Source organism: Peromyscus californicus, unplaced genomic scaffold (genome assembly GCF_007827085.1).
Source record: "Peromyscus californicus insignis strain IS unplaced genomic scaffold, ASM782708v3 Scaffold_7__1_contigs__length_154581171, whole genome shotgun sequence".
NCBI classification, from domain to species: Eukaryota; Metazoa; Chordata; class Mammalia; order Rodentia; family Cricetidae; genus Peromyscus; species Peromyscus californicus.
In genome coordinates, this window is record NW_026294595.1 from 11897842 (window position 1) to 11918974 (window position 21133).

General features: G+C 50.1%; 1 protein-coding gene across 1 annotated transcript in view; it reads right to left on the minus strand.

The window, feature by feature from the left end:
- Positions 1-5283, minus strand: part of Rxra (retinoid X receptor alpha) — a 195246-nt gene extending 189963 nt beyond the window's left edge. The window contains exon 1 of the mRNA XM_052723429.1: positions 5167-5283. The gene's annotated coding sequence lies outside the window, so the exon portion shown is untranslated. The remainder of the gene's footprint in view (positions 1-5166) is intronic.
- Between the last annotated feature and the right edge of the window lie 15850 nt (positions 5284-21133).

The following is a 21133-nucleotide window of genomic DNA, read 5'->3' on the forward strand; positions in this document are numbered from 1 at the left end:
AATGAGGCAGGGGGGTCATGTCCAAGGACACCCACCCCACTCTACAACTCCTTGCATCTCACATGATTACAGAGACCTTAGACAGCTCGATGTGGTTCCCACTTCTACATGAAGGCTGGGATGATTCAACCTCTGCCTCCAAGAGGGCAGCCTGGAGCAATTATCTTTGGTCCCCTCTAATCTTACACTCTCAGCACATAGCACAGCAGACTGCATGCAGCTTAGGATGTCCCTCTAGATCCCTTCTGGAGTCACAGCAAGAACACCCTACATCAGAGAAGTGACCTGGTGCACACAGTTTAGTGGGGCCTGGAGGAGAACAGCTGGGGAGATAAGGCATCAGCCTGTGCCACTGACTCTGCTTTCCAGATACACTCCATCTGTATGTCACACAGTTCCCATTTACAGATTAGAAAAGAAAGACTCCTAGGTACCTTTGCTTGGACAAGGTCACTTTTGAGCATGGGCAAAGCTGAATTTGAATGTAGGTCTTGACACTACAGTACCCTGGCTCCAGATTATATAGAGTAGGTGCTTAGCAAACACCCCAAAGCCATTTAGACTATTCCCACTGCCCATATGCCATGCCCTCTACCAACCTACAAGGAACCTTCTCACTCTCTACTACAGATGATGACATGAAGCCCACTGGGGCTCTTAATAACCCCACACTAGCCGGGCGGTGGTGGCGCACGCCTTTAATCCTAGCACTCGGGAGGCAGAGGCAGGCGGATCTCTGTGAGTTCGAGGCCAGCCTGGTCTACAGCGCGAGATCCAGGAAAGGCGCAAAGCTACACAGAGAAACCCTGTCTCGAAAAAACCAAAAAAAAAAAAAAAAAATAACCCCACACTAGTGAGCATCTCGGGCATGGTTTATAAAATGGGTCTCTGGATGTCGATGTTTCCCTCCACTAAGCAAATCAGCTCAGGATATTGGCAGCATCACTGGGCTGTGCTGAGTGCCAGATGAATCAGCCTTCATGCTTCTTGCCACTGGGCACCCACAGCCACCACAGTGGCTGCTACTTATCACCTTTACAGGATGAGATGCCACACTCTCCCTGGAGAAACTTGAACCACATCAGAGCCTGAGAGCAGTGGGACCAAGGTCTTCAGGAGAGAAAGGAAGGCCAGCTGTTTCTGCTGATTAGGACAGCTGTCCCTAGGCACTAGCCACTACCTCCACCAACACAACCTACCAGCAGCTCCTGGGTAGGAAGCCAAGGAGGCTGAGAAAGAAAGAATGAGCCTATGTGAGGCAATTGTTCCCCCATTGTGAGCAGATACTTCCCATTCCAGGCCCAGAGGACAGGGACAGGAGCCCTGTCTCTGGTCCACTTCCTGCTTCCTGTGTCCCCACGTGAGGAGTGGACCCAGAGGCCAACTCTGCTAATGGCCGGCTCTCGGGTGATGTCATCTATCTGAGCCTCAGCATCTTCATCTTTACAGTATCTGCCTGTGCCGCAGGGTGTGCTGTGACTTGCAAAGAGAGACAGGCAGAGCAACAGGTTCGAGCCAGCCAGGAGGCACCCCAAGAGGAGTTGTAGCTAACTAGCATGTGCCAGTAGCCACGCCCACTCGGGGCCTCAACCTTGACCAGCTATTTGCTTCTTCAGCCCCAGCCCCAGTTTACCACCTCTGGGCACTGAGCATGGAGCACTCTCTCTGAACAAGTGTGTGTAGCAGGAGATTGTGTGTGGTGCATGCATGTCAGTGCATGTGCACGTGTGGAGAACAGAGCAGGACGCTGGGTATCATCTTCTATTGCTTGCTGCCTCATTGTCTGGAGTCAGGGTCTCTCTGAACTGGACGTTCACCTCCTCTGCTAGGCTGACTGGCCACCGAGCTGTCAGGGTCTACTTATCTTCTTCTCCTCAATACTGGGGTTATAAGCATGCACAACCATGCCCAGTTTTTTACATGGGTGCCAAGGATTCAAATGCAGGTCCTTAAGCTTACAGAACAGGCACTCTTACCCACTGAGTCATTTTCCCAACCCCATTAGAACTTTTGTTTTTTTAGAAAAAATTTCCGATAGCCCAGGCTAGCCTCAGACTCACTATGTATTCAAAGCTGACTTGAACTCCTCATCCGCTCATCTCTGTCTCTTGGGAGTTGGGAGTATAGGTCTGTGCTACTATGCCTGGCTAGAATTCCAGAACTTTCTGGGTTTCTCTCTGTCTCCCAATTTGAGTTTCATTGCTTCCTTTGGCCCTGGAGGTCTGCTAAGAACCGGCTCCAGCAAGTTGTTATCATTCAACTATGGGGGGTCCCAAAGACCTAGCCCTGCCAATACTGAGCAGTACCAGCATAGCACACTGTAAGTCAGCCTCCATGGGCTGTGGCCTACTTGGCCACACATTGGCTACAGGGTTGGGTTGGCTTGTAGCAGAAAGGAGGAGGATCCAGATCACAGGATGGACCTGGAACCCTCCAAAAAATATCATGGAATGGCTCAGATGTGGTGAGTATGGGCTTGGCGGGGACCCCTCGCTGCTGGAAGCAAGAGCATGTGTGTCAGAGGGTCTGGGCTGAGGAGCGTTGGCAGTGGCTACAAATCTGGGAGCTGAGGCCGAGAAGATCTTTGCCCTGCTTACAGCCAGCATGTGCCAAATCCTCCCTGCCAGAGCATTTCCCAAGCAGGTTCTGGGAGCATGTTGGCACTGTTCGGGCTTCACAGGAGGAGAGAAAGGCAAGTGGGAAGTCAGCATGCCTTCCCAGGCTTTGCTCTTAACCCCTGTAGAGCATTTCATCCCCACGAATGGAATTGGAAAGCACTCACGGATAACATGATGAAAAAACTGGGCCTCAGTTTCCAAATCTAGCAGGTATGCTAGATCTGGCAGAAAGGAGAGCTGGCAGAATGTCATCACACACAACCATGGGAAATATGCAGCCGGGCATGCCTAGCCCTCAGGCCCTTGTCATGGGTCAGCCTGGGGCCTAGTAGCTCCCAGAGTCTCTGCCAGGGCCTCGTGAGCCCCCGTACCCTGGCTGAGTGCAGTTATTGACAGGATTCTAGTTGAGTCCTCACTGTTGTCATTCTTGGTGTATAAATGACATGTCTGGCGAGATCCTGGCAGTAGACCATGGGCCGATGTGTATAAGAAGTATGCAGCTCACGTCAGCCCCATGGCCCTCGCCATTCTCTCTGGCCTGAGTGCTGAGGACTCACTTGGACTGTTGGGAACTTGGACTCACCAAGGAAGTGGGGGACAGAACACTCTCTCCACATGGGGAGCCCATGAGCCCACTGCCTTGGTGTCAGTGATGGCCATCATCTAAAGTCACTGCATAGTGTACACACACACACACACACACACACACACACACACACTCCAGGCCAGGCTATCCCCACACCTGCCTTGTCCCCACCTTGCCCTTCCTATATAAAGCACTTCATCTGAAGGTATGACTCTAAGCTGGGTGCACAGCTGCTGGGCAGCCCTGTCTACTCAGGAGGCTAAGGCAGGAGGATTGCTTGAGCCCAGGAGTAAAAGACCAATCTAGACAACTTAAAGAGATCCTAATTGAGAGAGAAAGAGGGGGGGTGGAGACAGAGAGAGTGAGCATTTAGTGGTGGAGCACCTGCCTGCAGAAGCTGGGCCTGGTCTGCATGCCCAGCATGCAGAAACAGCCAAATACAAGTGTGGTCCTAAATTATGACCAAGAGCCCTGGGTACTCATGCAAGGTGGCCTGTCATTCGGGGGGACAGAGCTTCCATTAGGATGGCCCAGAAGTCCCTCCATTATTTACCTCAAAACTCACCCCTTCTAAGCCACTCTCTGAGGGATCCTAGGAACCCTCTACTTTCCCATTCCAAGCCTGCAGCTTTGGACCAGCCCCAGCCCCACAAGCCAACCATGCGTCCCACCCCACTGAAAGAATATACACTCGGACAATCCTCAATCTCCATGCTGAACTCTCAGCCAGAAGCCATAGTTGTCTTTTCCCTGAAGGACATCCCCAAATCAGTATTCTCTGGGGACCCTCAGGCAGCCCTGTGGTGGCTCTCCCCTGAAAGCTTTCTACACAGTGGCCAGTATCACACGTTTCTCAAGACAAGTGGCAGCTTCTAGTATGCCTGTGTTCTTCCCTCTCTGGTTCCCTTGTGACACCACACCAAGGAAAGAGTACCACTGAGTCACACATGGCCTTGGGCTACCTCCCAGGGACTGGAGACAGAGAGCCATTGTCCTGCTTTGAGCTGAGGACAGTGCTGGGGAGGTGTCCATTCCCTGCATGTCCTGAAGCCATCTGAGTGTCTACCTGTCATCAGCTCCATTGTGTTACTAAGCTGACAACGGCATGCTGAACACGGACATGGAGATGGAACTTTCCACTGCTTTCATGGACTCCGAGTTCGTGATGGAACTCAGCACACTCATAAGCAGAGAACTCAGTTTCTGATATATGTGTCACACAGAGAATCAAGCTAGGAGTGGATGGAGCTGGGGGAAGCCAGACCCCGAGGATGGGCACCAGAGCTGAGAGCCCAGAAAGTCAGAGAGTGAGCTGGAGGGCTGGAGAACATCTGGGGAGGATTCGACGGGGTGGTGGGTGCAAAGGCTGTGGGATAGGAATGACCTATATGGTCTGGCAGATTGAGCCCCAGAGAGGAGTGTCACACAGCCTCCAGGAGGGTGTCACAGGATCAGCAGGGCCAGTGGTGAGTGGTGGGCTAAAGAAGGGGCCGATGAGAGTCTACCCAAGACAGGCCAGTCAGGTGACCTCTGGCCTCCTAGCCTCCTTTGCTCTCTGCTCTGGCCATACAGCTTCCCTTCGGTTGCCCCCCGTAACACAGCTCAGCACCATTCCTGGTCCTCTGCGCTGATGTTTCCTCCCTGACATTCCAGGTGAAACAGGAGTCAGACCCTAGTGGTGCGGGACAGGAGACTTTCCCCTGCTCAGGCTGTGGAGCTCCTTTGCCAGTGGCCCACTCACAGGCAGGAAGAGGGTGGGCTTGTCTGAGCAGGTTTTCAGACCCCCTCATCTAGGCACACACCTTCCCATGTGCACACATCAGCATCACCCGTGGAGCATCCGTCGCACCCCCAGTGCGTCACACAGGTATTCCCAAACCTTTCCTCCTCAGCCCTCAGAGGCCTGCCAGCCGTTTATACCCATCACTCAGGGGGAAATAATGTCATTTCTATAACACTCACCCTCTCCACAGAAGTGCTGTAACCGTGCAGAGATGACATTGCGGGCAGCTCAGCTTGTGTGAGTGATGTAATCTTGGGGCGTTGCCTAGCAACCCCAACAACGTTTGGGAGACTCTGATTCTTGAGTGGGGTAAAGTCACATTTACACAGCTCAGTTAATCAGCTTCCTGGCAACTCCGCCAGGATGATCTCATTTTATTCATGATTATTTTATGTGAAACGCGCTTTTAGCTCTAAGAGAACACAAAGATTTAATTCAACACCCGCTATTGCTCTATGTTTCCAGGGTGTCGTTAACACGGCGTCCATGCAGATAACCATGGCAACACATGGGTAATTAGTGTATATGACGGGAGGTATTAATACAGAGCCGGCAGGCTCCCAATCAGCCCGATTACCACGTGTCATTACTGCAGTAATTACCTGCACTAACACGCAAATTGAACTAAATGGTCAATTGAAGTAAAGTGAATGGCTTTTTATTCTAGTCCCTAAATAATGTGTCTGCTTGGCTGAGTAGTTCAAGGTAAATAAAACTCTTAAATTGATGGCCTCGTTGCCACCCCTCCCTGGGTGGGAGAACTAGGCTCTGAGGGTCCCCAAGGGTCCTCACAGTTTTAGCAGGAGGTAATGTTCCCCTCCCCCAGGCTCTGTACCACCTCCCCACGAGAGGAAAACTGCCTCCGCTGTCCATACAGAGCTCTGATCCTCATTAACTATCCTCAGCCATCCCGCAAGGGTATCTCAGTCACCCCCAAGGGAGGGCATGGAACTTTCCAGAATGAGGGTGGAGGGCAAAAGGCAATGGCCTTCCTCCCAGGGATGTTTCCTTGCTCCCCTCGGGTAGGTGGGGCAGAAGTGAATCTCTGGCTTCCTGTTACAGGATGTTGGGGGGGAAAGGTCAAAGGTCACCCTGCCTTTATTAACAGAGCGTTTCTGAAATTCCATAAACTTAGAAGATCTTCAAACAGGAAGTCACACTGGACCTCTCAGAGAAGCACGCACATTCCAAGTCTGAACGCTGATCCCTTCAGAGGGGACAGAGGGAGGGGGTGGGGACATCAGCCGGGGGCCCTGGTGAGGAGACAATGAAGTCAACCTTGTCCCCCTTGTGATACAGCAATGGGGTCTGAACACGGCAGTTCAGTCCAAAGCTCGGAGTCTTTAGGTCTCTTCCAATGGGCCCGTCCCTGGGGGCATCTTCAGGGCTGGCCTAGAGGCCTAGGCAAAAGGATACCTTGAAGGCAAAGACAGGGTACAGGCCTCCCTGAGGAACCCTGCTTAAGCTGGAACAGGGAGGGTGAGGGCGGATAAAGAACAGAAGAGGGCTAGAGGAATGGGTCTCTGTGGGGGAGGGGGGAAGGGGGGAGGCAGCGGCGATGACCGGATGTCCTGCCACACGGAGTGTGCAAACTCCACCACAGCCCTGTTGCTTCCCAGGGTTGCAGTGTAGAGGTCAGGTAGGGAAGGTGCTGTCTCTACAAAGCACACTAAGGTCCTCAGCTCTCAGATTGAGGGCCCATCTGTCAGAACTGAGGTGACAGAGGACCAGAAGTGAAAGTCACTCCATTGCAAAGGGGGTCTGTGGCTGTCCGTGCATAATTCTCACCTCATGGTCCCTGCACAAGGCATTGTGCACGTACAGATCCGTGACACCCCAGAGATTACAAGGGCACTTACAGCAGTACCATCCTCCCCACAAACCTCTCTAGAGTGGTAGGGACATTAGCCTACAGGCTTCAGGTTAAGATGAAAGTGAGGCTGGACCTAGGACAAGCCCTGTGATCGGTGGGGACTGTGACTAGGGAGACATACAACATAGGCTTATAAAAGAAGAGAACAGAAAAGCCAGCAGCTCTGACTCTGCATGTGACATCTGGGGACACTGCAGCCTGAGTGAGTAGCCACATAGAGGCAGAAGAAGACTGATACCACCTCCAAGCAAGAGGCCTGTGCCCATGGGTCAGGTCCACTCTGCGCCCAGTACACAGCACTGCAGAACGCAGTGGCTGCTGATGCCAGATGAGGGGCCCAGGAACTAGGCTGGTGTTACTGAATAAATGTCCCCCCAGGCCCATGTGTTGAACTCTTGTTCCCCAGACAGTGACAGTGTTTAGGGAGATCTGAGAGGTTACTAATGGGTATCATGTCTCTGGTGCCTCCCTGTCTCTCCACTTTCTGGCTGTGCTCAGCTGAACAACTCTGCTCCACATGTCCCCACCGCCACAGTGTCCCGGCCAACAGCACGGGGCCAGGTGACCAGGGAGCAAGCACTTGAAACTGTCAGTCCACATAAACCATCCTCCCTCTGGTTGTTTCTAGCAAGGATTTAGGTCACATGACCTGGAAGCCAATTAATAACAGTCTGGGAACACCGAACTCACTAGGGCTAGGCAGGGCAGGACACATAAAGCAGGTAGAGCCAGCCCCAATTCCTCCAAACCAGAAAGAGAAAGAAAGATTTTAAAACTGGAGAACACCAGGAGCTGGTAAGATGGCTCACTTGGGGGCGCTAGAGAGATGGCTCAGAGGTTAAGAGCACTGGCTGCTCTTCCAGAGGTCCTGAGTTCAATTCCCAGCAACCACATGGTGGCTCACAACCATCTATAATGAGATCTGGCTCCCTCTTCTGGCCTGCAGGGATACATACAAACAGAACACTGTATACATAATAAATAAATCTTTAAAAAAAAAAAAAAAGATGGTTCACTTGGTAAAGCAACTGCCACATAAGCATGAAGACCTGAGTTCAGATCCCCTGCATCCGTGTTAAATTGGGTATGATGGTGTGTGTCTATAGATCCAGTTCTGGGGCATAGAGACAGGCTGATTCCTGCAGCTCATTGACCAGCCAGCCTAGCCAAATTGATGAGCTCTTAAAAAATAAGGCTGAAAGGGTTACAAAGAGCTCAGCAGTTAAGGGCACTGACAGTTATTTTATAGAGGACCCAGTTTAATTCCCACGGCAAGGCTCTAAACCACCTTACTCCAGTTCCAGGGGATCCAACACCATCTTCTGGCCTCTGTGAGCACTAGCACACACGTGGTGCACACACACACATATGTATGAAATCTTTAAAAAATAAATCTCTCTTTAAAAAATAAAATAAGGGGACTAGAAAGATGGCTCAGTGGTTAAGAGCACTGGCTTCTCTTCCAGAGCACTCAAGTTCAATTCCCAGCACCCACACGGCAGCTTGCAACCATTTATAACTCCAGTTCGAGGGAATCAGACACCCTCTTCTGACCTCCTAAGACACTACACATATGTGGTGCATACAAAGACATGCAAGAGAGAGAGAGACAGAGAGAGAGAGAGAGAGAGAGAGAGAGAGAGAATCCTTAACACAGGACCTGAGGGCCATATTACTTACCTGTAAACTCTACTTGTGGAAAGCTGGCCACAATTCTAATCTTGTCCTGACTTTTCCAGAACACAGATCAGACATACTCTTTGACTGTATTGTAAGAATGACATAGTCTTAAAATTAAACTAAAAATAAATGAGAATGTTTAAGCCAGAAGGTAAGCAAGGGGCCAACGACTCAACATTTAGTGATGAGGTCAGGAACACAGCACAGACAACACACACTTTGTGCCCCAGGGACTTTGTGTTCGCAGCCCTAGAAAAAAAAGAGTATCTCATGTATAGAGATGTGAACATACATATCAAAAGATTAGAGTGGAATTCAGCAGTGAAAAGAGCAGCCATGAAGAGCTGGTTTTATATTAGAGGTACAGATTTTATTATTATTATTATTATTTTATTATTATTATTATTATTATTATTATAATTAAAAAAGAGATTGGTGTAAACAGCGCAGGAATAGAACAAGAATCTTATCTCAAAGGTGCTGGGGCACATGCCTTTGACCCCAGCACCCAGGAGGCAGGGGCAGTCGGATGTCTGTGAGTTCAAGGCCAGCCTGGTCTACACAATGAGAGCCTGTTGTTGTTGATGATGATGATGTTGTTGCTGGTTTTAAGTAAGATTTAGAGGATGAGAAGGATGCCCCCAAGTGCAGTCTTCTGGCCATGAACTCACTGAGGCTGTACTTACCTCCACCAAACCTACCCAAGATGATGCCAACAGGATCGGTCAACATGCCAACAGGCAGCACTAGCTGGACTCTGGGAGGGAAAAACAAAAGCAAGGAGAGGACTTAAAGAGGGGAGGGAGCCTGTTGGGGGGGTCTGGTTGTTTAGGAGGAGTAAGGGGAAAAAGGGGTGGGACTAATTAATATCCACTGTTTACATGTATAAAATTCTCAGGGCTGGAGAGATGGCTGAGTGGTAAGAGTACTTGCTACTCTTTCAGAGGACCTGGATTCTGTTCTCAGCACCCTCAGGGCAGCTGACATCCATCCCTCACTCTGGTTCTAGGTGGTCTAATACCCACATCTGGCCTTGGCAGGGACCAGGCATTCACGCAGTACACTTACATACATGCAGGCAAGATATTCAGGCACATAAATAATTTTTTTGTATCTTTAAAGAATCAATAAAAGATACTCTATTTAAAAAGAAAGATCTGAAGAAGCAGTTTTTGGTGGGAGGATTTGAAAGCTTCCCCTCTGACCCCAGAAAGGAAGTATTTCACCTCGTACTGTGTCCCTTCAGCACTGCAGGAGCAGCTGTGGCCAGTGCAATAAGATAAGAAAAACAAATAAAAGGTGGAAAGACTCCCAGAAAGGCAGGGACAAAACTGTCATTTTCACAGGTGGCAGGATTGTACACATAGACCTGAAATAACCTACTGATCAACTATCAGAAATACTGAGTATAGCAGAATGTTGAATGCAAAATCAATGCACAATGTCATATTTGTACATAACAGGACTCAACAGTGAGCTGGAGAGAGGGTTCAGTAGTCCAGAGTGCTTGCTGTTCCTTCAGGTAACTGAAGTTTGGTTCCTAGCACCCATGTTGGGTGGCTCACAACCACCTGTAACACCAATTCCAGGGGATCTGATGCCCTGTTCTGGCTTCCAAAGTCCCTACACATATGCAGCATACACTCACACAGACAAACATATGTAAAATAAATAATAAAGTAAGTCTTTAAAATATAGAACTAAGCAAATAGACTTTTTTTCAAGGTTAGGGCTAGGGGTGTCAATGGAGAAATGATTGTTAGCAGGCTTGGAGCCTTGGATTCGATCCTCGACATAAAAATATATATTAAAATGATACAACTTAGCACAATATCAAGATAGCGCAGCTTCCTAGAAATAAATCTGATTGAAGACTTAGGAAAAGGTATGGAACTTTATTGATCAATGCCAATGAACACATGAGTAAATGGGGAACGTGCATCATACTCACACTGCAAGAAGTTAAACACTATGTACATGTTTTTCCTAAGGTTTTTTTTTTCATTATTATTTCATGTGTATAGTTGTTTTGCCTGCATGTATGTCTGTGCACGATGTGCATGCCTGGTGCCCAAGAAGGCCAAAAGAGAGGGCGTCAGATCTCCTGGAACTAGAGTTACAATGATGATCCTCCATGTGGGTGCTGAGAGTCAAATCCAGGTCCTTTGGAAGAGCAGCCAGCGCTTTTAACTCCTGAGCCATCTCTCCAGCCCCACCCCCTTTTTTTTAGACAAGGTCTTATATAGCCCAAGCTGGCCTCAAAATCACTATGTGGCCAAAGATGACCCTGAACTCTTTATTTTATTATGAGGTGAGGGGAGGTATGGACACCACTATGTCTCTGTGGAGGTCAGAGGACAGCTTTTGGGAACAGGTTCTCCTTCCACAGTGGGCTCCGGAGAGCAAACCTTAGCCTGCTAAGCCACATCGACGGCCCAGCCTTGAACTTCTGACTCTCCTACCTTCACCTCTCAGGCGCTGGCATTACAGGCATGCACCACCAGACCCACTTTACAAGGTGCTGGGAAAAGAACGGAGGACTCTGCGCATGCACAGCAGCTGCTCTGTCCACTTAGCTACAGCCCCAGTTAGCTCCCTTCCCCCCACTTCTTAAGGTGGCCATTAGGATCATTGGTCTCTTTTTAATACAATTGTTTCCTGCTACGAACTTGCCTTCTTTTTTTTTTTTTTTTTTTTTTTTTTTTGTGCCACCAAAACATCACACATTATTAGACCTTAGTTTTCATTAGTGTGGAGTGTTTTGTCAATCTCCTGCTCTTAACCATTTCCCTCTACAAGGTGTGTTGGTCTTAGGCAAATAAGATGGAGGGCTGTCTGGAGCCTCAAGCTGACTGAGGATACACACTGCCCTAGGCCAGTCAGCTCAGAGGAAAGCTGAAGCCCACTTCATCAGACCACCCTGATGTCCTCCTCAGTTCAGCCTTTCTCACAACATCCCACCAAGCATGGTATTAGGACCCCAAACTTCCTGCTTCTGAACCTGCTTCTTAGTGACCAAGAGCCCAAAGAAAGGAACTTTTTCCTCTGTGGCTGTGTCCACTGGCCCAAGAAAACAATGGTGAAAATGACAGGAAGCTTCCAACGTCCATCAGTGACCAGGAGCTGGGACTTGCTAGTCACCACCAGACCGCATTAGGCAAGATCACCCAGCCAAAAAGGTCGTGGGTGAGAGTGGATGTGCAGGGCTCACGTGCCTGGTTGACTCACAGGGGTGCCCAGAGCTCAGAAAATGCTTGTTGAAGGATGAAGTTAAATGAGGGGACCTAGGAGTGGGGGTGAGCTGTGGCTCTGGGGCATAGCTCAGAACCATCTCCCTGCAGATTCCCTACCCAGTTCCTTCGGCCTAGAACGAAGGTTGGCTTTGTGCTGCTGAACCAAGATGCAAGGAGGCTTTTATACAGGAATGTCAAGTCCTGACTCCCAGTTTCACCCTGCCACCTGCTGTGACCTGGCCACGGGGGCTGGCTTCTATGCCAAGCTCACCCCAGGGCCTCCTGTTCTTCCTGGTGCAGGGGATGAAAGTACCAGGGGACAAGCAAACAGAGGGACTTAGCACTCATGATGACATAAATAGACACAGTCACTACCCTCAGCCTCTACCCAGGCCCATTGCTTCAACAAGCTAGGACCGGGTTTGCCTTTCCCACAAACCCCCAGGGGTGCCAGGCAGCAGAGCCAGGCAGATCTCTGTGAGTTCGAGGCCAGCCTGGTTTACAGAGTGAGATCCAGGACAGGCACCAAAACTACACAGAGAAACCCTGTCTTGAAAAAAACAAACCTTGGGGCTGCAGGTGCCATGCCAGGGTCCTGGCTTCAGGAAGTGGCTGGCAGATTCCAATCCCTTCCACGCCTGTACCAAGCCCTTTGTCCATTGCTCTCTCCTGCCCCCCTTCCTGCTACATCTGAAACAGGCCTTGTACTGTCTCTTATTGTCTCCAAAATGCAAAATTACTGGTGGCATCGTGTTCTTGTACCAAATTAGCCACACTTAACTCAAGTGCCTGCCACAGGCAGCTACTGCGAGTCTGGGCACGCCTGAACGCACTGCAGAAGCTGACTCACTTGATTCCACTTGAAACCCCAGGCAGCAGCATCTCATCTTGGCTCTGCCCTGGCTCATCCCTGGCCCATCATCCTGAGCCCCAAGCTCTGCAATGTCTCACAGGGGCAGCAGTTCAGATTAAGGGAGTCTAAACACATCAGCGGGGCTCCGGGATCTCCACAGTCTCTTAAATGCCAGGTAACCTGGTACCATAAAAAATAAAAATAAAAAAAAGCAGACTCCCAAGGAAGGGGTAGGCACTCAAAGTCTGTCTAATGAGAATGGGGCTCCAAGAGAAACAGGGGGAAACAGGGACGGGGCTACTCCGGCTTCCTCAGCTCACTTTCTCAGGAACGTGTTTCTGGTGACATGGTGACATGCTGAAGGGGAAGGACAAGGGGAATCTCTCCAGGGATGTCCAGAAAAGGAGAGCACCAGCCCCATGCCTTCCCTTGGCCATCCCTTTGCCTCCACGCATCTCTGCAACTCACCTGCCTCCTGCCTCTAGATTATTCAGGCTCTGGCCTCCATGGCTCTCCACCCAGAGAGCCCTGGGAATCTCTCCAAAATCTGTCTGACCAGAACCCTCTGGTTCCCACTCCTCCTGCGAACCTTTGAGTCTCTGCATAGGCATCTACTCTCTCTCCGTCTGCAGGGCTACCTCCCCTGGAAGCAAGCCTGGATGCCTGACACTAGGAGGCACCTCTGTATGCTTCATCAGTTCTTCAAGACCTCTCTCATTCAGTCATACCTTTGTGGGTTTTCTCATCTCTCTGGCAGGGACCATGCCTGTCCTCCCTGGCTCAGGACATGGCTGGTCAGTGAGTGTGTTATAACGCAGCTCCCCACTCCCCACATTGCCCATTCTTGGACAGCTAAGCCCCACAACCCTGCTGAAGAGCCCAGGGATGTAGAAGCATCTGGTACACAGGACACAAGCTAGGAAGGAGCTAGGGCTCAGCCATATGTTCTGAAGGGTACTCCAAGGTGAGGCACCTCTCCTGCTGTATGCTAGGCTCACACACCCCTGAGCGCAGGAAAAGCCCTGTCTCTAGAAGAAAAGCAAGACCCTGAACTGCAAGCTTGGGAGTCACAATCGTGCTGGGCATGCCTGGCACCCAACACACACTAGGTCCTTGATCATCACTTGCCCTGTCAGAAACCACATCCTGAGGGACTGGAGTCAGCCTTGGGAAGGGTGCTAGAGAAGCCCTGAAGGGATCACCAGGTTCAGATGTAAGATCATGAAGGGAGCGTGCTGCAGGTTTCCGGGAGACCAGGTGAGGCTCTTGTAGCTTGAGTTTGAGGGTACTGGAGAGCAGTGGAAGACTTGAGGCATGGGAAGTAAAGGGCAAGTCAGATAGCTTCTGCAAACCCGCTTCCCACCACCTAACCATCCTCAATACAGGAGACCCTCACCTGGAGAGTCCAGCTCCAATTGAACCGACAGGTGGCTTCAGGAGCAGCAGTGGCTCTGATTCTAGACATTCCAAGAACTGGACAAGACCATACCACAGTTATAACTAGCCTTCCCTCCAGGACCCAGCTCCATCAGGCTGCCCAATATGAGTCAACAGAGGGACCCAGGATTCTGCCCAGAGCTGAGCTGGCGACTAAGATGATAATTTCCCATTGTCTGGTTGCCCAGGTAAAAAGTCAGTTCCTTGGAGTCTGCTGACCTCTCCAGTTGGGGTACAGGATAAAAAATATGAAGCTTAGAACTCATTAGAATTGTGAGTTCTTCCTCTTCTTGAAGTCACCCCCAGTCCCAACTGTGCTAGCGCCTGAACTGTAAATAAGATACTTTCCCAGTGTGACAGGTGTGCCATCAGATCTGAACAAAGGCTGAGCCCGGAGAGACCTGGACCTTTACTGCAGAGACAAAGCTTGGTAGCAGAGCCACATCACCTGCCGATCATCCTCAAGCACCAGCAGGGGCCAGCCATGTGCAGAAGCTGTAGTCACAGACTTGACAGGAACCCCTGCAGAAGGTGGTTCCTCATTGTCTCAGGCTGGGTGGCCACAGTGGGGAATTCAAGATGTTTGAACTCTATTACTGACACCAGCCTCACCCATTTCTTGTTTGTTTGTTGTGAGATGTATCAGCTGTTCACATATTCTAGGCTGTGAGAAGTCTTGTGAGACTTCTCAACGGTTCACATGCTCTAGGCTGGGGTCCTGTGAAGATTACTGTTGCCTGTCAGATGGAAGGAATCTAGAATCACCAGGGATGATGGGCTTCTGAGCAGGCTTGCGGGGATTCTCTTGATTACATTAATTGATATGGGAAGGACCCATCTTCACCATAGGTGGCGCCATTCCCTAGGCTGGGGTTCAGAGAAAGGGCTCAGAGCAGCAGCGTGCATTCATCACGGTCTGCTTCCTGATCGTGGATTCAACATGACCAGCTACAATAAGTTCCTACAGCCTTGGCTTCCTCACTGCAATGGACTGTTCCTTGAACTGTAATCTCAAATAAACCCGTTCTCCTTTAAGTTGCTTTTGTCAGAGCGTTTTAATACAGTAACAGAAAAAAAAAACCAACAAATTTTTTCAGTGTCCCCATGGCCCAGGTGAAATGTTTAGGGGTGTGGAGGTAGCTGGGCTTCAGGATAAGGAGACAGGCAGCAGGGTTCAGGGACACATCCTGAAGGCACAAAGCCAAGCAGGGCAGGGTGTGGCCTCAGTGAAGATCCTCCAGACCATGGTCAGTCCCTGTGTGCATCTCTACCTTGACAAACTCTCCTGCTCTGGTTCTCCCGGGCCCTGTGCCCACGAGGTGCCTGGTCTGAGCCTGCTTGATCATGCCTTGCTTTGTGCTGGAGAGGGAGAGAGAGGGAGGGGCAAAGCCAAAGGAGCCTCATGCAGCCTCAGGGCCAGAAGCCAAGCTATCCCACAGCTGCTGCAGGGCCAGTAGTGACACCTGCCCCTCTGCTGACACCCTCCAGACAGCCAGAGAAAATAAAGAGCCAATTAGCACGAATCTTCCAGAGATCCTGCTACAGATCTGCTGTGCCATAGTTGTGACTTTTCACACCCCCTGGCTCTCCTCCACCTCTCTGTCCGTCGGTCAGTCTTGGCAGGGCGTCAGGGGATGCCGCATATGCTCCCCTCTCTTCCTCTGCCCTCTGTCTCCCTGTCACCGGTCTAGCAGCACCAGCTGAGAGGGCAGCCACAGCACACAGTCACAAATCTTCCGTGTTATTCCCTCTCCTTTATTTACACCGGGCGCACAGTAGCAATTCAATCTGAAAAAGCACCGTGTTTTCAGAGGCGTGCGGCCCAAGAAATTGATGTTTGTGTTAATCAATCTTGTAGGAGCCTGCAGGGCTCAGAGAGGTGCCACGTGAAAGATTTCCTCTATTGATTGATTGGAGCCCAAGTAGGGAGGGATGGGGAGAAATCAACGCTCCCAGAGCCTGAAAGCTGGAGAGCTGGGTCAGAGTACCCTGAGAGCTCGGCCACACTCTGGGGGCCCCATAGTTTGTCCTCACCCAAAGTTGGGGCAGGTTGGCAGACAGGATTTCTGACTCCAAAGGTAGGTCTCTATGTCACCTGTCTCCCATCTAAGAGGCCTGGGGACATCCCTACCTTGTGTCATAATCCTCCTGCTGCCCACCTGGGTGGGTCTATGGCCTCCCGATGTTCCAAGCTCAGTCCTGAAAGGATCCTGCACCCAGGCAGCTGGAGATTGAGCTGTGGACAGAACAGCTGTGGGGCCTCGGTTGGGCTCCTCCACCACGGAAAGTCCCTGGGCACTGGCCGAGAGCCTGTCTGCTGGCTCTGCTGTCAGTGGGGGTGGCACACAGGCAATGAAGCCAACTTGGTCACCTCTGTAGTGGCAGCAAACCCAGAGACCTGGTCCCTTACAGCAGGAGGCCTAGACTGGGACTCCATGGTTGGCTTTAGGAGTTTTTAATGACTCCTGCCTGGGTCCTGGGAAAAAGCAAAGTGGGGACAAGGAGGGCAAGGGAGAGTTGACAGTGACACTGAAAGGCTAGACCATGCACCCATGCACTGATGCTCCATGCACCAATGTTCCATGCACCCATGCTCCCATGCACCCATGCTCCCATGCCAAATACTCGGCATTGTGTGTGTGTGTGTGTGTGTGTGTGTGTGTGTGTGTGTATAGGGGGGTGGTATACACCATGAGTGACCACAAAATCTAGCTGTACTCCATGATGGTCCCTGACTTATGAGGGGACCCCAGTGTGCTCCCTAGACCCATGGTAGGGAGAGGAACCCAGAGCTCCCATTGGTGGCCACTCACCTACAGAAGGCCAGATCCAGGGCCTAAAACTAGAGCCCAGAGCCCAGGGCCAACCCATCTGTTTCCAAAAACTGGGTTGGTGCCTGGGCACAAGGCTTGGCACTGAGCAGGTGAACTGACTTCAGGGTGCCTAAGAGGCCAGCAGTATGACCACTTGTCAGACAGACAGCTGGAGCATTACATCTTGCAGGGGTGGGGAAGGCCAGTGTCCAGAGCTTACAAGCAGTCCTCCCCTAGCTAGAGCATCTGCTCCACACCCCCTCCGCCCGCCACCAGAACACTGTGACAATCACAGCACACAAATGAGGCCCATGCCCACCATACCCTGGTCATCACTGACTAAACACCTACTGTGTGCCAAGGCCTGAGTTCTCAGTAGCTAATATAATGTAGGAAACAAGGACCATGTCCCAGGAGCAATGTCCCATCTCACAGGCCAAAAGCTGGAGACCAGAAGGGCCGTGAGTCTCCTCAGTGGGAAGCTGAGTCCACAGGAGGGACACCCTCCGTAGGACCCTGTCCCCAGAGATCTGACAGCAGCCCTAGAATGCCTTTGCGGGCCTGTGAGGCATCCCAGGCAGGAGAGGCACCAACAGGGTGATCTTGGGTGGTTAGTGCCAGTCTGCCTTGCTACTCTACCCAGAATGCTGAGGCAGAGGATCCCTTGGGCTCCAGGAGTTTGAGACCAACCTGAGCACAGAGCCCAGCTCAAAAGAAGAAGCCTGCACAGGTGAGCTGGGGTCCTGCTCCCTCGGATATCTGTGAGCTGCCTAAGCTAATCCTTCACACTTACTGAGGCCCCTCCCAGAGGGCCCCTCATGATGCCCGTGTTCTGAGCACTCAGCAAAGGCACTCCACCACTCAGCAGACACTAGAGGAAATAGATTCTTGGGAATGGTCAAAGGCTATATTGAGCCTGCTAATTGGGTGACTTTTGCCCCATTTCCTCACACACATACATATACACACTGTCATATCTTGTTGATTTTCCAACAAACAAACACGATTTCTGATTCTGTAACAGAATGTCCTGTTTAGGTCCACAGGAGCCAAAGGGGTGACCCTGAACCATCCACCACAGAACTCACTTCCAGGAAGAGTTCACTAGAGCCGGCGGAAGCCCCAAAGCACAGAGCTGTCTCTAAGGGCAGCTGCATTCACTGCGGCGCAATCACTGTGCCTTGCCCAGGCCTCCGCCTCCAACCTAGGCCACACACAACACAACCACCAGACAAGAAAGAAGCCTTGACTGTGTAAATATAAAGATTGACCTGTGGAGCTGGAAAGATGGGTTGAGTAGGCACCAGCATTGCTCATGCAGGTCATGAGAGGACACGCCTGTGATCCTGACACTCAGAAGTCAGAGGCAAGAGAGTTCCAGGCCAGCCTGGTCTACATAGTAAGTTCCAAGACAGCCAGGGCTACAACATAGTGACACCTTGGCTCCAAAAGACAAAAACAAACAAATGAAAAAATTAAAAAGAGTGAGGACTGCTCTTGTCAAGGACCCAAGTTAAGTTCCCAGGACCCACATTAGGTGGCTTCACTACTGCCTGTAACTCTAGGGGACCCAACACATTCTTATGGGCTCCACAGGCAGCTGCACTTGAGGGCACATACACACACAGTACACACATAATTGAAAACAAATCTAAAACAAACCTTGACATGTGGGGCTGGAGAGACGGCTCAGTAGTTAAGAACACTTGTTCTTGCAGAGGACCTAGGTTCCATTCCCAGCACTCACATGGTGGCTCACAACCATCTGTAACTCCAGTTCGGGAAATTCAACAGCTTCTTCTTACTTCTCCAGGCACCAGGCATGCATGTAGCTCACATACATACATAAAGGCAAAATACTCAGACGTATAAAATAAAATAAATCTTTTTTTTATTTTAATGTGAGGGTGCTGGAGAGATAGTTCAGCAGTTAAGAATAACCTGCTCTTCCAGAGGACCCACGTTTGGTTTCCAGCACCCATGTCGGACAGCCGACAACCACCTGCAACTCCTGCCCTGGGGGATTCAACACCCTTTTCTGGCACCTACAGGCATGTGTACATACTTACAAATGTACACAGAATTTTTTTAAAAAAGTAAATCTTAAAATGTAAAATAAAATATTTAATAAAAGTTGCCGTGGGCTGGAAAGATAGTTTAGTTGTAAAAGTGCCCGCTGTGCGAGCATAAGGACCTCCAGTGCCCACATAAAGAACGGATGGTGCACAGGAAGGCATGATGGTGCACACTGCAGACCTGGGACTAGGGAACTGGAAAGAGAGGGACCCTTGGAGCCTGGTGGCCAGCAAGGCCAGCCCAGTGAGTAAGTGAGGAGCTCCCAGGCCCCAGCGAGAGACCCTGTCTCAGAGATCAAGGTGGGCAACTGCTGAAGAATGACACCTCACATTAAAAAAAAATTGACATGAAAAACAAAAAATATAAATCAAGAAGTTAAGCCAACAAAGGAAAAGTAAACTGGAGGAAAGGAAAACAAAGATTTCACAAGAGACAACAGAAAGAGATTTTATTGACATACCCGGAATTCCAACAAACACACACAGGAGGAGGCTCTCCTGCTGGAGGGAAAGCCCATCACAGGCAGAGCCGCCCACAGCCTGTTTGTAATATTTATCATCTCAAAGTGCAAAATGTAAAAAATGAGAGGACAAAGCTTGGGGCGGGGGGGTGGAGCGCGTGCCTACGGTCCCAGCACTCAGGAGGCTGAGGCAGGAGGATCTGAGAGTCTGAGCCCAGTCTTGGCAGCACAGTGAAAACAAAAACGTATCAAAGGGGCTGATACCTCTTTACCCCTGCCCAGCTGGCAATGCCTTTAGTCAGTCTATAAAATCAGCAGGAAATGGTGTCCAGTGTTGTGTCTGGGGAAAGCGCTGTAGTCCTTACTGCTATTACCAAACACTGACAAGAAGCAACTTGAGGGAGGAAAGACATACTTTGACTCACAAGTCAGAGCATACAGTGCCTCATGGTGGTGAGGGCATGGTGGTGGCGGGGGGGCGGGGGCTGCTTGCTCACGCCTTGGTAGATCAGGAGGCATAGAAAGGACATGCTAGCACTAAGTTGGTTTTTTCCTTCTCCTTTTTTATTCAGTCTGGGACTCTAGCCCCATGGATGGTGCCACCCACACTCACAGTGGGTCTTCCTTCCTCTGTTAAGCCTCTCTGGAAACACATCACAGACACATACAGAGGTGTGTCTCCTAGGTGATTCCAAATCCCGTTCAGCTGACAATGAAGTCCACCCCTTGTTGACACCCAATCGTATCACTCTTAAACAGTAACAGTCCAATTTTGGTTCCCACACAAAACAAGTTCAGTCCAACTTCAAAAGTCCCTAGTTTGAGGGTGCCAATTTGCTTAAAAGTGCAGTTTCTTCTGGTACTCAAATTCTTAACTAAGAACTCAAATTAATTATTTTTTAATTTTTTAATATGTATGAATGTTTTGTCTGCATACATGTCTGCGCACTTCATACATGCCTGGTACCTTTGGAGGCCAAAGAAGGCACCATATTTTCTGGAACTGGAGTTAGAACATACAATAGAGTTACAATTGGTTCTGAGCCATCACATCAGTGCTAGAAATTGAACCTGGGTCCTCTGCATGAGCTGCCAGTGCTCTTAACCACTGAGCCATATCTGCAGCCCAACTTATTGATTTTTATCTTATAAGGTTTGAGTGTTTTACCTTCATGTATGTATGTGTACATGCCTGGTGTCCATGGAGGTCAGAAGAGGGCATCTGATTCCCTGGATCAGATAGTTGTGAGGCACCATGTGAATGCTAGGAATCCAACTTGGTTCTCTGCAGAAGTAACAAGTGCTCTACAGCCCTAAATTAAATTTTTGAAAAAATGAGTTCTGGTTTTATTTGTTGGTTTGTTTTTAACTTTTTATTGATTGTTTTCAGATTTCACATTATGCATCCTGATCCCACCCATCTCCCCATCATCAATGCCCCATCTGCCCTCTGCCCTTGCAACCTCCCCCTCAAAACAAAATTTAAAAATAAAACCAAAAACCAAACCAAACCAAACAACAAACACAAAAGGAGAAGGATCTCGTTGTGGAAGCTGTAGTGTGGTCCGTACAGTCACACGGTCAACCCTTTAGACCACTCATCTTTACTTGCAAATGTTCATTGTCATGAGTCATTGGTCTGGCTCGAGGCCTCTGGTTTCTACACCATCCATAATGGGCTCTCACTGGGGCTCCCCTTGGATATCCTGTTGTCCTGTGTC